The sequence below is a fragment of the Octopus sinensis genome, linkage group LG24, assembly GCF_006345805.1.
Source record: "Octopus sinensis linkage group LG24, ASM634580v1, whole genome shotgun sequence".
Classification (NCBI taxonomy): Eukaryota; Metazoa; Mollusca; class Cephalopoda; order Octopoda; family Octopodidae; genus Octopus; species Octopus sinensis.
In genome coordinates this window covers 7,525,500-7,540,499 of record NC_043020.1, presented here as the reverse complement: position 1 = coordinate 7,540,499, position 15,000 = coordinate 7,525,500, and the positions used below count along the sequence as shown (strand labels likewise).

Sequence of the window (15,000 nt, the reverse complement as noted above, 5' to 3'; positions counted from 1 at the left end):
CATATACATATATACATGAATGAATATGCATGTGTTTGTGTATGTACGTGTGTGTGTGTATGTGTGCATATGCATATGTGCACATGTGTGTTCATCCAGGTGTGTGTATGTGTGCATATGCTTATGTGCACACGTGTGTTCATCCAGGTGTGTGTATGTGTGCATATGCTTATGTGCACATGTGTGTTCATCCAGGTGTGTGTATGTGTGCATATGCTTATGTGCACATGTGTGTTCATCCAGGTGTGTGTATGTGTGCATATGCTTATGTGCACATGTGTGTTCATCCAGGTGTGTGTATGTGTGCATATGCTTATGTGCACACGTGTGTTCATCCAGGTGTGTATGTGTGTGTGTGCATGCCCATGTACAAATGCACATGTTTGCATCAATATACACATGCATGCAAAACCATATGAGCGCATCTACATACCCACACATACATCTATATACCTGCACATACAGCCCCTTTCTACTTCCCCACCAACAACATGAACGACTTCTAACCACCCCCATGGTCTATTTCCTGTCCTCCATGCAGTCAATTTCCTGTTCACCATGCAGTATTTTTCATGTTACCCATATACCAACACCAAACCATGACACCACATGACCTTCCTCGATCAATCGCAGTCCACCTTATGGTAATAACAATCAACTTCTGTCATTCAGATTCAAAATGGCTGATGACTAGCATCATGCCTGAAACTGAAAAGTACCAATGAATTTGAATCAAACTGTTTCGATCCACACACACACACACACACACACACACACACAAACACATATATAATATATATATATATATATATATAGGGAGAGTTTACGAAAAAAACAAAAGACGAAGGCAGGTGGTGTACAAAACAAACAGATGTATTAGTATAGTGCTCAGGAATAGAAAAAGTCTTTTTACGTTTCGAGCCTACGCTCTTCTACAGAAAGGTACACAGAAAAAACAAGGAGAGAAAAAATGTGTGTAGTGGCTAAGGCAGAGGTATTGTTTTCAGTTGCGTTTATTTGTTTGTCCATGGACAAGATATCTCAAGAACTGCTGTCTATCAGATCCACTTCCCACTCTCTAGGCTTTGGTTAGCCCGGAACTATAGCAGAAGATACTTATCCAAGGTGCCTTGAACCTGGGAACAGGTTGTCACATAGCCACACTTACCCTTATAAGGCATACCTGCACAAAATTTAATGTATTTTCATCCTTTCTCATTATTTTTCACATTGTGTGTACATATGTGTGTGTGTGTGTGTGTGTGTTTATATGTCTATGTTTGATCCTCACCATAGCTTGAAAACCGATTGTGGCGTGTCTATATCCTTGTAACTCAGCGGTTCGGCAAAAGAGACCGATAGAATAAGTACTAGGCTTACAAAGAATAAGTCCTAGGGTCGATTTGTTCAACTAAAGGCAGTGCTCCAGCATGGCCGCAGTCAAATGACTGAAACAAGTAAAAGAATAAAATACACACACACACTATATATATATATATATATTATATATATATATATATATACGTGTGTGTGTGTGTGGTGTGTGTGTGTGTATATATATATGTATATATATATATATATATGTATATATATATATATATATGTATGTATATATGTATATATATATATATGTATGTATATATGTATATATATATATATGTATATGTATATATATATAATATATATATATATATGTATATATATATATATATATATATATATATTATATATATATGTATATGTATATATAAATATGTATATATATATAATGGATTTTCCCCCTTAGTTAAACAACAGATGAAGATTCTGCTATTTCTTGCCGAACAACCACACAGATGATTTGTTTATAGTGATCAAGTGTTTGTGTCGCACATAAGCTCACTTCCTCCGTTACATCGACATTAGGTACCTAGGCGTGCCACGCGTTGGATGTTGGAGTGATCACAAATTAATATTGAATTACATAATTTGCTTAAGAACAGAAAGCACCGCACCCAGTCGGGGCACCAAAATCATGATCGCGTGATCACGCGTGTTCAGACAGAGAGGAAGATGGTTCATTAGAAAAGGGTGGCAAATGAAAGAAGGGAACAGAGCAACAGGGGGTCTTGCATCTCTCACTGAAATTAAAGACCATGGTACTGAAAGACAGCTAATAATGAACCCCCAATTAACTGAAATTCCTACCCTTTTAATTAATTGTGTGAAATTAATTTCTTAATTCCTTGACCAGTGTCAATTACTTGAATATTCTCTTTGAGAGAAGCAAACAATTACCACTAGATTTTTGTTTTCTTCCCCTATGCAATAAATTTTAATGTATCCACTGGAATTATTTACCTAAATCCATTGACCCACTTGAGTTATTTCCCCTTGGTGTATTTTATTTTTTGTATGGACTGTGAAATTTTGTTTTGTCATTATTTTATGTCTATTTCTTCATGTTGGCATGGGTTAGGTCAGTATATCATTTAGGTATTGTTTTACATCTGGATGCTATTCCTGTTGCTAACCCTTCCGTTTTCCAAGTGGGTGGTAGGTAGGTAATGGGTGGGTGGGCAGGTAGGTAGGTAGATAGATAGATGCATGCATGCATGCATATATACATACATACATACACACACACACATCATCATCATTGTTTGACCGTGGTCGAGACAATGGAATTTACTATGTTACGTCAGAACTCATAGCATTACGGAGGTCCTGTTGCTGGATGCCTGTATCCCTGGAGATTATATCAGGGTAGGAGAGTGTGCACCCTCTGGTATTGCGAGCAGATGGCTTCCAGAGGAGGAGAGTAGAAATTACCTCGTTTTCAGCTCTACAACAATGTCCAGCAAACTGGACTCTCCTACCTTTCACAAGAGATGATACAGGTGGTAATTTCCCATATATTTGTACTTTGGTTGGATGATGCTTCCACGAGAGATTTTGAGCTCTCATAAGGGGGCGAGTGTAGGTTCCATCCAACTGCCTCTCAAGCTTCTTTGATAATGTCCAGGTTTCTGAGCCATATAGTAGAATTGGTTCGACTGTGGCTTTGAAGATTTCAAGTTTGAAGTCTCTACTTAGATTTGATGACCAGATCTTATGCATATCATTACAGGCTGACCAGGCCATACCCTTTCTAGTTAGAAAATCCTTTTCAGATGATGATATGTATGACCCAAGATATTTGTAATCAGAAACCATATTTAAGAGCGTATTGTTGAGAGTATGGATGATGAAATCACTGTTGGACAGGCACTTGTTTACATATTCAGTCTTGGACTCATTGAGGTAAAGACCTACACAATTTGAGGCTTGTTCAAGAGATTGTAAAAAAGAGTGTAAATGAGAGTCGTCAGCAAAGTCACATACATACAAAGAAAGGCTCCGTTTAGCCTGGAACTATAGCAGAAAACACTTGCCTAAAGTACTGCAAAGAGGGATTGAACCTGAATTCACCTGGTTCTAAAGTGAAACTTCTTAATCACACACACATATGTATGCATGTATATGTGCACGTATGTGTGTGTGTGTATATGTGTATATATGTAATATACATATTTATACCTTATATACATACACACACACAGATATATATACTCATATATATGAGTAGTGTATATATATATTCTTTCTTTTATCCTTTTACTTGTTATAGTCATTTGGCTGCAGCCATGCTGGAGCACCACTATTAGTCAAACAAATCAACACCAGTACTTATATGTGCACGTATGTGTGTGTGTGTATATGTGTATATATGTAATATACATATTTATACCTTATATACATACACACACACAGATATATATACTCATATATATGAGTAGTGTATATATATATTCTTTCTTTTATCCTTTTACTTGTTATAGTCATTTGGCTGCAGCCATGCTGGAGCACCACTATTAGTCAAACAAATCAACACCAGTACTTATTCTTTGCTAGCCTATAACTTATTCTATCGGTCGTTTGTGCCGAACCGCTAAGCAATAGGGACGTAAATACACCAACAGCGGTTGTGGGAAGAGTGGGGACAAACACAGACACAAATAACAAATACATCCATAGTAGAAGACACTTGTCCGAGGTGCCACGCAGTGGGACTGAACCCAGAACCATGTGGTTGGGAAGTAAGCTTCTTACCACACAGCCACTCCTGCGCCTGTATAGGTTTCCTGTCCATAAAGGGTTTAACTTTATGGTGTATAGTGAGACCCCAAAAACCTGTTGGCCCATGACATATACAGAAAAAGAGAGAGACCTATATATATATTATATATCAGGAGTGGCTGTGTGGTAAGTTGCTTGTTTACCAACCACATGGTTCCGGGTTCAGTCCCACTGCGTGGCATCTTGGGCAAGTGTCTTGTACTATAGCCTCGAGCTGACCAAAGCCTTGTGAGTGGATTTGGTAGACGGAAACTGAAGGAAGCCCGTCGTATATATGTATATATATATATATATATATATATATGTGTGTGTGTGTGTGTGTGTGTGTGTGTGTGTGTGTGTGTGTCTGTGTTTGTCCCCCTAGCATTGCTTGACAACCGATGCTGGTGTGTTTATGTCCCCGTTACTTAGCGGTTCGGCAAAAAGGTATCTGTGTGTTGTATATACGTGTGTGTATATAGGGGTGTGTATATAGGACTGTGTATATAGGACTGTATATATAGGAGTGTGTATATAGGGGTGTGTTTATAGTTGGTCTATATACGTTTGTTTAGGAAGTTGGTGCATATACATACATGGCCGACCAAAGCCTTGTGAGTGGATTTGGTAGACGGAAACTGAAAAGAAGCCCGTCGTATATATGTATATATATATTATATATATATATGTGTGTGTGTGTGTGTGTGTGTGTGTGTGTGTGTGTGTGTCTGTGTTTGTCCCCCTAGCATTGCTTGACAACCGATGCTGGTGTGTTATGTCCCCCGTTACTTAGCGGTTCGGCAAAAAGGTATCTGTGTGTTGTATATACGTGTGTGTATATAGGGGTGTGTATATAGGACTGTGTATATAGGACTGTATATATAGGAGTGTGTATATAGGGGTGTGTTTATAGTTGGTCTATATACGTTTGTTTAGGAAGTTGGTGCATATACATACATGGCCGACCAAAGCCTTGTGAGTGGATTTGGTAGACGGAAACTGAAAAGAAGCCCGTCGTATATATGTATATATATATATATATATATGTGTGGTGTGTGTGTGTGTGTTTGTGTTTGTCCCCCTAGCATTGCTTGACAACCGATGCTGGTGTGTTTATGTCCCCCGTTACCTAGCGGTTCGGCAAAAAGAGACCGATAGAATAAGTACTGGGCTTACAAAAGAATAAGTCCCGGGGTCGAGTTGCTCGACTAAAGGCGGTGCTCCAGCATGGCCGCAGTCAAATGACTGAAACAATTAAAAGAGTATATACATACACACCGTTTGTATATAGTCGTAATAAAATGTCGACTGCTCTGTATAAAACAAATGTTTAAATTTTAATAGCACCACCTTCAACAGCTCAACAACAACACCTTCGCTCTGTCCCATAAACCGTAAATAAAATACTACAGTACTACACAGTAAGTTGGTATGTTTAACGTTGATGGTTATTACGTTAATGACGACCAATGGTGTGTTTGAAAGTCGGAAGGTTTAATCAAGCTGCAACTGGTTGCTTGTGGGGGGTACTGTCTTAAAAAAGCTGGCTTGTTTAAACTTTAATAAGCTACAGTTGTCTGCCAACGGCTGTTTACTTGATGTCCAGCTATTAGCAAAGTTGGCACCAGAAATACAGTGGCCCGCTTTGTATCTAGATCTTCTTCTTCTTCTTCTTCTTCTTCTTCTTCTTCACCTACTTCTCGCTCCTTACTACTTCTTCCTCTTCTTCTTCTTCCGACGTCTTCTCTCCCCTCCTTCCTCGTCTTGCTTTGTTCTTCTTTCTCTCCCCTCCTTCCTCGTCTTCCTTTGTTCTTCTCTCCCGTCTGTCCTTTTGACTTGTCAGCCTGTTTTCGTTCTGTTTTCGTGGAAGGAGATTTTTATTCAGAACCGCCGTTCCTATTGTGTTGGTCCTGTTGTGTTTTAAAAGCTCGCTAATCAGTAACAACCGATCAGATCAAAACCTGGTTAGTGTTTGTTTGTTTGTTTGTCCGTTTGCTAATTTTTTTCTTCTTTGTTTTGTTTTGTTTATATAATAAGTAAACAAATAAATAAAAACACACGCACTGGTAACCGAGGGCAACTGTTGCCAAGCAACACAAACACACAACAACCAGCAGCAACAGAAAACACCAGTGGACGACTCCAGCCAACACGGGGGGAGAGAGAGAGCCTCTATGTGATCACTTGAGCTGCTAAAAATAATAGCCAAATCCCAACCTCAACCTCCCCCCCCTCTCTCTCTCGAGCTAACCATTTTTATTTTTTGCTTGTTTCAGTTATTGGACTGCGACCAAGCTGGGGCACGGCACTGAAGGGTTTTAATCGAAGAAGTCGAGTCCAAGACATTCCCTCTCTCTCTCATTTATTTTATTTGTTTTTTTTTTATTTGATAGTCTAATACTTATTCTTTTGATCTTTTCTGCCGAACGGCCAAGTTATGAGGACGTAATCAAACCAACACCAGTTATCAAGAGGTAGTGGTGGGGGACAAAAGCACACATATGAGAGAGAGAGAGAGAGAGAAGAATACGACAGGCTTCCACACAGTTTCTGCCTTCTAAATTCCCTTACAAGGGATTGTTCGGCCAGGAGTTATAGCAGAAGACACTTGCCCAAGGTGCCATGCAGTGGGACTGAACCCGATACCAGGCAGTTGCAAAACGAGCTCCTTAACCACACAACCAAGCCTACAAATGAAAGAATATTTTGGCTAATGTAGGCCTTTTTGGCAGGATGGTCCTGGCTGGAACGTCTTGGACAACTTGGTTTAGAAGCAAATCATATCGCATGGCACAATATATCCAACCACGCCAGTCACTTCTATACAATGTCACGCAAGCCAACGACGATCCCGTTTTGCTAGAAATAGCAGCCAAATCTTAAATTGCTCTCAACCATTTTGAAAAGGAATGAATCGGATTATCTGATCTGATTGTGGGGGCATTATTTTTGGATCTTTTCGGTTTGAACGGCAGTTTTTTCTAGCGGTGTCATATGAAATTGTCACCCATAATTATGACCCTAGTATCGATCTATTGCATTTCAATCCGTTTTAGGGTTAGGGTTAGGATTAGGGGTGGGAGGAAGGGTATCTTTTTTTCTTCACAAATATAAATAAACCCAATCTGTTTCTTAAACAAGGGACATGTTCATACGACACAGAATGTTTTTTTTACCTCAATAGACGTCATTGATTGGTTGAAATTGCAGAAATTGAAGAAAAAAAACAACAAATATCTTACAAACTATAGAATTTTCTCAATAAAGCCAAGAGAAAAAGATGTTTTATAAACACATTCTACCAGTATACGAAGTTTAAAATTTTTTAGTTACCTAGAAATTATTTTAAAAAACTGCCTTCCAAACCGAAAAGATCCTTATTTTTAAATAAAAGATGGGATGGCCATGGTTGGAACGCTTTTAGTTATAGATCTGCTCAATCCGGAACAACCAGGAAGGAGTCAGTTAATCAACAACATTGAGCGATCCAAAAATCACATCTCACTGCATTGTGCCATGCGATAACTTTTGGTGTTGGGTGACGGGATCATGATCATCATCATCATTATCATAACCATTGTGGAGGCGCAATGGCCCAGTGGTTAGGGCAGCGGACTCGCGGTCGTAGGATCGCGGTTTCGATTCCCAGACCGGGCGTTGTGAGTGTTTATTGAGCGAAAACACCTAAAGCTCCACGAGGCTCCGGCAGGGGGATGGTGGTGATCCCTGCTGTACTCTGTCACCACAACTTTCTCTCACTCTTACTTCCTGTTTCTGTTGTACCTGTATTTCAAAGGGCCGGCCTTGTCACTCTCTGTGTCACGCTGAATATCCCCAAGAACTACGTTAAGGGTACACGTTTCTGTGGAGTGCTCAGCCACTTACACGATAATTTCACGAGCAGGCTGTTCCATTGATCGGATCAACCGGAACTCTCGTCGTCGGAACCGACGGAGTGCTTCCACTTCCATAACCATTACTACAACTACCCGCAACTAAACCACCACCACCACCACCACCGCTATGACCACCATCATCATAACTATCACTACAACCACCACTAACTGCAGCACCACCATCATCACCACCACTTGAATAGTTCTTTTGACCCTCCCCTCTCCCCAGGGGTCAATATTGACCACTTTGGAGACCCCTGGCTTAACCACGGGACCATGCTTGTGTGTGTACACTAAAAATGAAGAAGGGAGCATTGACAAAGTGTTCAAATACTCGTGTGTTTTTGTGTCTGTGTTTGTCCCCCACCATCATTCAACAACCTGTGTCGGTGGGTTTACACCCCTGTAACCTAGCGGTTCAGCAAAAGAGAGCAATAGAATAGGTATCAAGCTTGAAAAAAAGGATAAATATTGGTAGATGGAAACTGAAAGAAGCTTGTTGTGTGTGTGTTTGTGTGGTAAGAAGAAGCCTGCTTCCCAATCACATGGATTCAGGTTCAGTCTCACTATGCAACACCTGGGGTAAGTGTATTCTACTATAGCCCTAGGCCTGCCAAACGAGGATTCATTATCTTCATCATCATTACAACCATCATCACAACCACTCTCAGCACCGTCACTACCACTACCATCATCATCACAACCACTAACACCAACCCACCACCACCACCCTCAACACTACTACTACCAATAACAATATTGTCACCCCCACCACGATCACCACCACCATCACCACCACCACCACCACCATCTTGTGTCCTCCTGAAGACATGTCTGTTTCTCTTGTTGTGGTACCAGGATAAAACAGATTCCACAGTCCACTGGTTTTCAACCATTTTTTGCCTATGGACCCCTTTCATTCCTATTTTGACTGGGTGGACCCTCAGAGCCATTCGATGTGGCTACCCCTGCTAACCCACTATGGGAGTGTGTTACAGTTCAGGATCAAAACACCCAATTTCTTTATTAGCCACAAGGGCCCAAACATAGAGGGGGACAATACAGCCTGATTGGGGTCAGACACACAATGATTATATGACTTTTAAAATTTTAGCACCTGTGTCGGTGGCACATAAAATCACCCACTACACTCATGGAGTGGTTGGCGTTAGGAAGGGCATCCAGCTGTAGAAACACTGCCAGATCTGACTGGCCTGGTGCAGCCTTCAGGCTCCCCAGACCCCAGTTGAACCATCCAACCCATGCTAGCATGGAAAGCGGACGTTAAACAATGATGATGATGATGATGATGATGATAATGAAATCGAATGAAATTGAATGAGATACAACAAGGACGTAATACAAACATGAGATGAAGCAGAGAGATGGCTCACGCTCCGACCCCACGAGCCCCCATTCTCCTACTGGAACTTTTGTATGCAGACTTATGAGATGTTCACGAGGAATGATCATCGTTGGATGCTGTCTAACGACATCAGTTCCTCTTGATCAAAGCTCCATTCATTTTTCGTAAGTGGAAAAAGAAGCATCTTCTTCTAAGTGTTATCAATCGCTTATGAGTGAGTGGCACTCCGTCGAGTACGACAACAAGGGTTCCAGTTGATCCGATCAATGGAATAGCCTGCTCATGAAATTAACATGCAAGTGGCTGAGTACTCCATAGTCACGTGTACCCTTAACGTAGTTCTTGGGGAGATTCAGCGTGACACAGAGTGTGACAAGGCTGGCTCCTTTGAAATACACGTACAACAGAAACAGGAAGAAAGAGTGAGAGAAAGTTGTGGTGAAAGGGTACAGCAGGGTTCGCCACTGCCCCCTGTCGGAGCCTTGTGGAGCTTTAGGTGTTTCACTCAACAAACACTCACAACAATTTGTCTGGGAATTAAAACCGCAATCCTACGACTGCGAGTCCGCTGCCCTAACCACTAGGCCATTGCATCTCCCCAATCACTTATTAAACATTATTAGCGAGGTCGTTTGCCAGTGGCATGTAATAAGCACCCACTACACTCTCAGAGTGGTCGGCATTAGGAAGAGCATCCAGCTGTAGAAACTCTGCCAAATCAAGATTGGAGACTGGTGCAACCATCTGGTTCGCCAGCCCTCAGTCAAAATCGTCCAACCCATGCTAGCATGGAAAGCGGATGTTAAACGATGATGATGATGATATATATATATATTCAGGGCAAGGGAGTGCGTATACAGGCCACCAACATGCTAGAAGAAGATGCCATTCAGCAATTATTCTTTTACTTGTTTCAATCATTTGACTGCAGCCATGCTGGAGCACCATCTTTAGCTGAACAAATCGACCTCAGGACTTATTCTTTGATAGCCTAGTACTTATTCTATCGGTCTCTTTTGCCAGGTGATGATAGGGAGACAACGGTTTTGGTGGTGGTAGCAGTAATGATGGTGAAAAATATGATGATGATGATGATGATGAAAATATCACATCACACAACATCAAACACTATATCACACAACTCACCACCACCACCACCACTACCATACCACACATCACTACACCCTACACACTATTACCCTGTATATTCACCCTTGGTCCTCAGCTTACAATGGAGACAGGTTACTACCTTGATTCTGGATCAATAAGGTGACCCCCTTCATCATTCAGCTGACCACCTTCTACTCTAGGACAGTCTGATCAAGGGCAGACTCCAGGCTATGCAACAACAACAACAACACCAGAATCTCACAAGGTATGGCTATAACTCAACTTCCTGGTGGCCAAATCTCTCTAAAATCCTGCCTTTAACATCATCAAAATAAAATATCCATTTTAGCAATCACTTAATCTTTAACCCTTAGCATTTAAACCAGCCAAATCCAGCCCAAGTATTCTTGACTACTCTAGGCACAAGGCCCAAAGTTTTTAGGGAGGGGGCCAGTCGAGATTAGATCAAGCTCAGTAATTAATTTATCGACCCCAAAAAGATGAAAGGCAAAGTTGACCTTGGCGGAATTTGAACTCAGAATGTAACAGCAGATGAAATACCGCTCAGCATTTTGCCCGGTGTGCTAACGTTTCGTATTTCTTTATTGCCTACAAGGGGCTAAATATAGAGGGGACAAACAAGGACAGACAAAGGGATTAAGTCAATTACATTGACTCCAGTGTGTAACTGGTACTTAATTTATCGACCCCAAAAAGATGAAAGGCAAAGTTGACCTCAGCGGAATTTGAACTCAGAACATGAAGACAGACGAAATACTGCTAAGCATTTCGCCCAGTGTGCTAACCACTCTGCCAGCTCGCCACCTTCTGGCCCAAGTATTCTACCTGTCTTACATTCAGACCAGCCAGATCTGGCCTTTCGTCCCACTGGTCAAAAATGTCACCAAAAGCAAATGTGACATCATCATCACTGCAATACTGGTTTTTTCCATAGACAACCTTGGCCATCTCTGGAGCAGGTGAGGAAGGATGTTTCCACTGCATGGATTGTGTGTTTGTGTATAGACCTCTGGCAATATGCCGTGCTTGAGAAGACCTGTCAGGACAAGTGAAATCATTGTTGTGGCCGATGCCAGCGTAAAATAACTGGCACACGTGCCAGTGGCACGTAAAATGCACCCACTACACTCTTGGAGTGGTTGGCGTTAGGAAGAGAAACCATGCGAGATCAGACTGAAACCTGGAGCAACTCAGCAGCTTACTAGTTTTCAGTCAAAATGTCCAACCTATACCATCATAAAAAACGGACATTTGATGATGATGATGGTGGTGGTGATGATGATTTGGTGGTGGTGGTGATGATGATGATGATGGTGGTGATGATGATAATGATGGTGATGGTGGTGATGATGATGATGATGGTGGTGGTGATGGTGGTGATGATGATGGTGGTGATGATGATGATGATGGTGGTGGTGGTGGTGATGATGGTGGTGGTGGTGATGGTGGTGGTGATGATGGTGGTGATGATGATGGTGGTGATGATGGTGGTGATGATGATGGTGGTGATGATGATGATGATGATGATGATGATGATGATGGTGGTGGTGGTGATGGTGGTGGTGGTGATGATGATGATGGTGATGATGATGATGGTGGTAATGATGATGATGTATACCAATGCATCAATGACGATTCAAAGCCAACAAGACTTGGGTAAGGAGAAGATATTTTAAGATTTGAGAACAATAGAGAAAAGGCGTCTATGGTGTATGTTCTTTAAGGAGCGAAGGGCTTAAAAGAAAAAGAAGATTAACCAAATTGATGGAGCGTTGGATTAAGCACATTCAAATATTTTGTGTTTTATTTTTTAATGCTCGAAGTTCAAATCTCACAAAGGTTGGTTTTTACCGTTTCCTCTTTCTGTGGATCAATAAAAGAAGTGGAATTTCCGATTAATTGTTTTTGCTCATCATCATCATCATCATCATCACTGAACTACCACCATCCAACATCACAACCACTACCACCGCTGCTGCCATCAATATGTATTTCTTTACTACCCACAAGGGGCTAAACACAGAGAGGACAAACAAGGACAGACAAACGGATTAAGTCGATTACATCGACCCCAGTGCGTAACTGGTACTTAATTTATCGACCCCGAAAGGATGAAAGGCAAAGTCGACCTCGGCGGAATTTGAACTCGGAACGTAACGACAGACGAAATACAGCTACGCATTTCGCCCGGCTTGCTAACGTTTCTGCCAGCTCCCCGCCTTCAATATGACCGTCGCTATCATCATCATCATCTTCATCACGACTACCAACTCAACAAGGGATAAATCACTGTTGGAATCTCTTCAGATCACATATACCCTGCTAGAAATAACAGCCAAAACTGTCTTCAAATCATACCCATTTAAGAAAAGGAAAAAAAAAAAATAAGAACACCACCACCTGTATAACTCCCCCCACCCCACACCTTTACCATAACTTTCATCACCACAACAACCACTACCACCACCTCTACCAAAACCACAACAATTACAACCACCACCACCACCACTACCACCACCACCACCATGTTGTATGTACATCCTGTTAAACAAACTTCAATCAATATAACCAGTTCCTGTCGGTTAAATATGTGGGGTGGGGTGGTTTGGGGTTTGGGGGGGGCGTGGTGCTGATGTTTATGTGTTGTTACTAGTAATGTTAATGGTGGCGATGGTGGTGGGGGTGGTGGTGAGGGTGGTGCTATTAGCGATGGTGTAAGTGCTTGTCTAATAGTGGCAATGATGGTGGTGGTGGTGGTGGAGACGGTGGTGGTGGTGGTGGAGGTGGTGGCGGTGGTTGTGATTGTTAGTGATGTACTACTGCTTGTGATGGTGGTTGTGATGGTGGTTGTGATGGTTGTGATGGTGGTGGTGGTGGTGGTGGTGGCGATGTTGAGGATGTTAGTGATGTACTAGTGCTTGTGATGGTGGTTGTGATGGTGGTGGTGGTGGTGGTAGTAGTGGTGGCGATGGTGAGGATGTTAGTGATGTACTAGTGCTTGTGATGGTGGTTGTGATGGTGGTTGTGATGGTGGTTGTGATGGTGGTTGTGATGGTGGTGGTGGTGGTGGTAGTAGTGGTGGCGATGGTGAGGATGTTAGTGATGTACTAGTGCTTGTGATGGTGGTGATGGTAGTGGTGGTGATAATGGTGGCGGCGGCGGTGGTGTTATTGATGTATTAGTGTTTGTGTGGTAGTAGTGGTGGTGATGGTATTATCATTTAGCTCCAGGGCGACTCTAATCCAGTAGACCTATGATCAAAGGTATCCCGGCCATGACTGTCCTGTCTTTTTTGTTTTATATCAGACATAGTTGTTTGTGAAAGATTTGGCTGCTATTGGATTTTCTATGGCTGGGTGCCCTTCCTATCACTAACCTTTACTTGTATCCAAGTAAGATATTTCCCTATGGCTAGACATGTTCTTCATGGAAGACTGAAAACAAACAACCCCACTTGTATGACAGTGATGCTCGTTTACGATCATCACATGGTAAGGTTATGTTTTTGAGTCATGCCAACTCATAACGATCAGTTTCCTGGTTTCTGTGGCGTATAAATGCCCCACCTGGATGGGACGCCAGTCCTTTACAGGGTCACACACTTTTGCCAGCTGAGTGGACTGAAGCAACGTGAAATGAAGTGTTTTGCTCACCTGCTCCAGGAATTGAAACCACAATCTTATAATCCTGAGTCCAACACCCTAACCACTAAGCCACGCACCTCCACACGATCGTCACATGATGTCAAGACAAAGAGACACAAAAACAACCATACACACACACACACACATATATATATATATATATATATATATATATATATATATTTTATAGAAGGAGCTTCTACAGGACTAGAACTGTTTCATTCAAAAGAAATCATCAGGAAGCTGATGATTTCTTTTGAATGAAACAGTTCTAGTCCTGTAGAAGCTCCTTCTATAAAATAAATTAATTTACTCTGCTATGTATTGAGTACCTTATTTACTGTGGTTAACCCCGACTCAACCCGGGACCTACATATATATATATATATATATATATATATAAATATACAATAGGCTTCTTTCAGTTTTTCTCCACCAAACCCACTTGACTAAGGTGCCATGTAGTGGGACTGAACCCAAGACCACATGATTGAGAAGCAAACTTCTTAACCCCACAGCCACATGTGCATCTATGAGTACAAATGGAATGACATGAGGACACAGCTATTGGTGGTGACGATCCCATAACAATTAAATCCACCCGTGTAGCTAGTGTGTATGCCACCCAGGGTGGCCCTTCTGTTTGCTGCTTCTCAGACCCTACAAAAAACACATATTACCTAAAACAGACCCAAAAGTACTGCCCCTTTAAAAGTGCCACCCAGGGGCAGACCACCCCTACCGCCCCTCACCCACCTATGTTAGTGATTAAATCGATATATTTAGTAAGATGAGAAAATTCATTGGTGTGTTTAGTAGAATAATG

General features: G+C 41.7%; 1 protein-coding gene across 3 annotated transcripts in view; it reads right to left on the bottom strand.

Annotated features, from left to right (window-relative positions):
- LOC115223948 (doublecortin domain-containing protein 2-like) overlaps positions 1-15,000 on the bottom strand; it is a 145,463-nt gene that overhangs the window by 75,982 nt on the left and 54,481 nt on the right. The gene's annotated exons all lie outside the window — the stretch shown is intronic.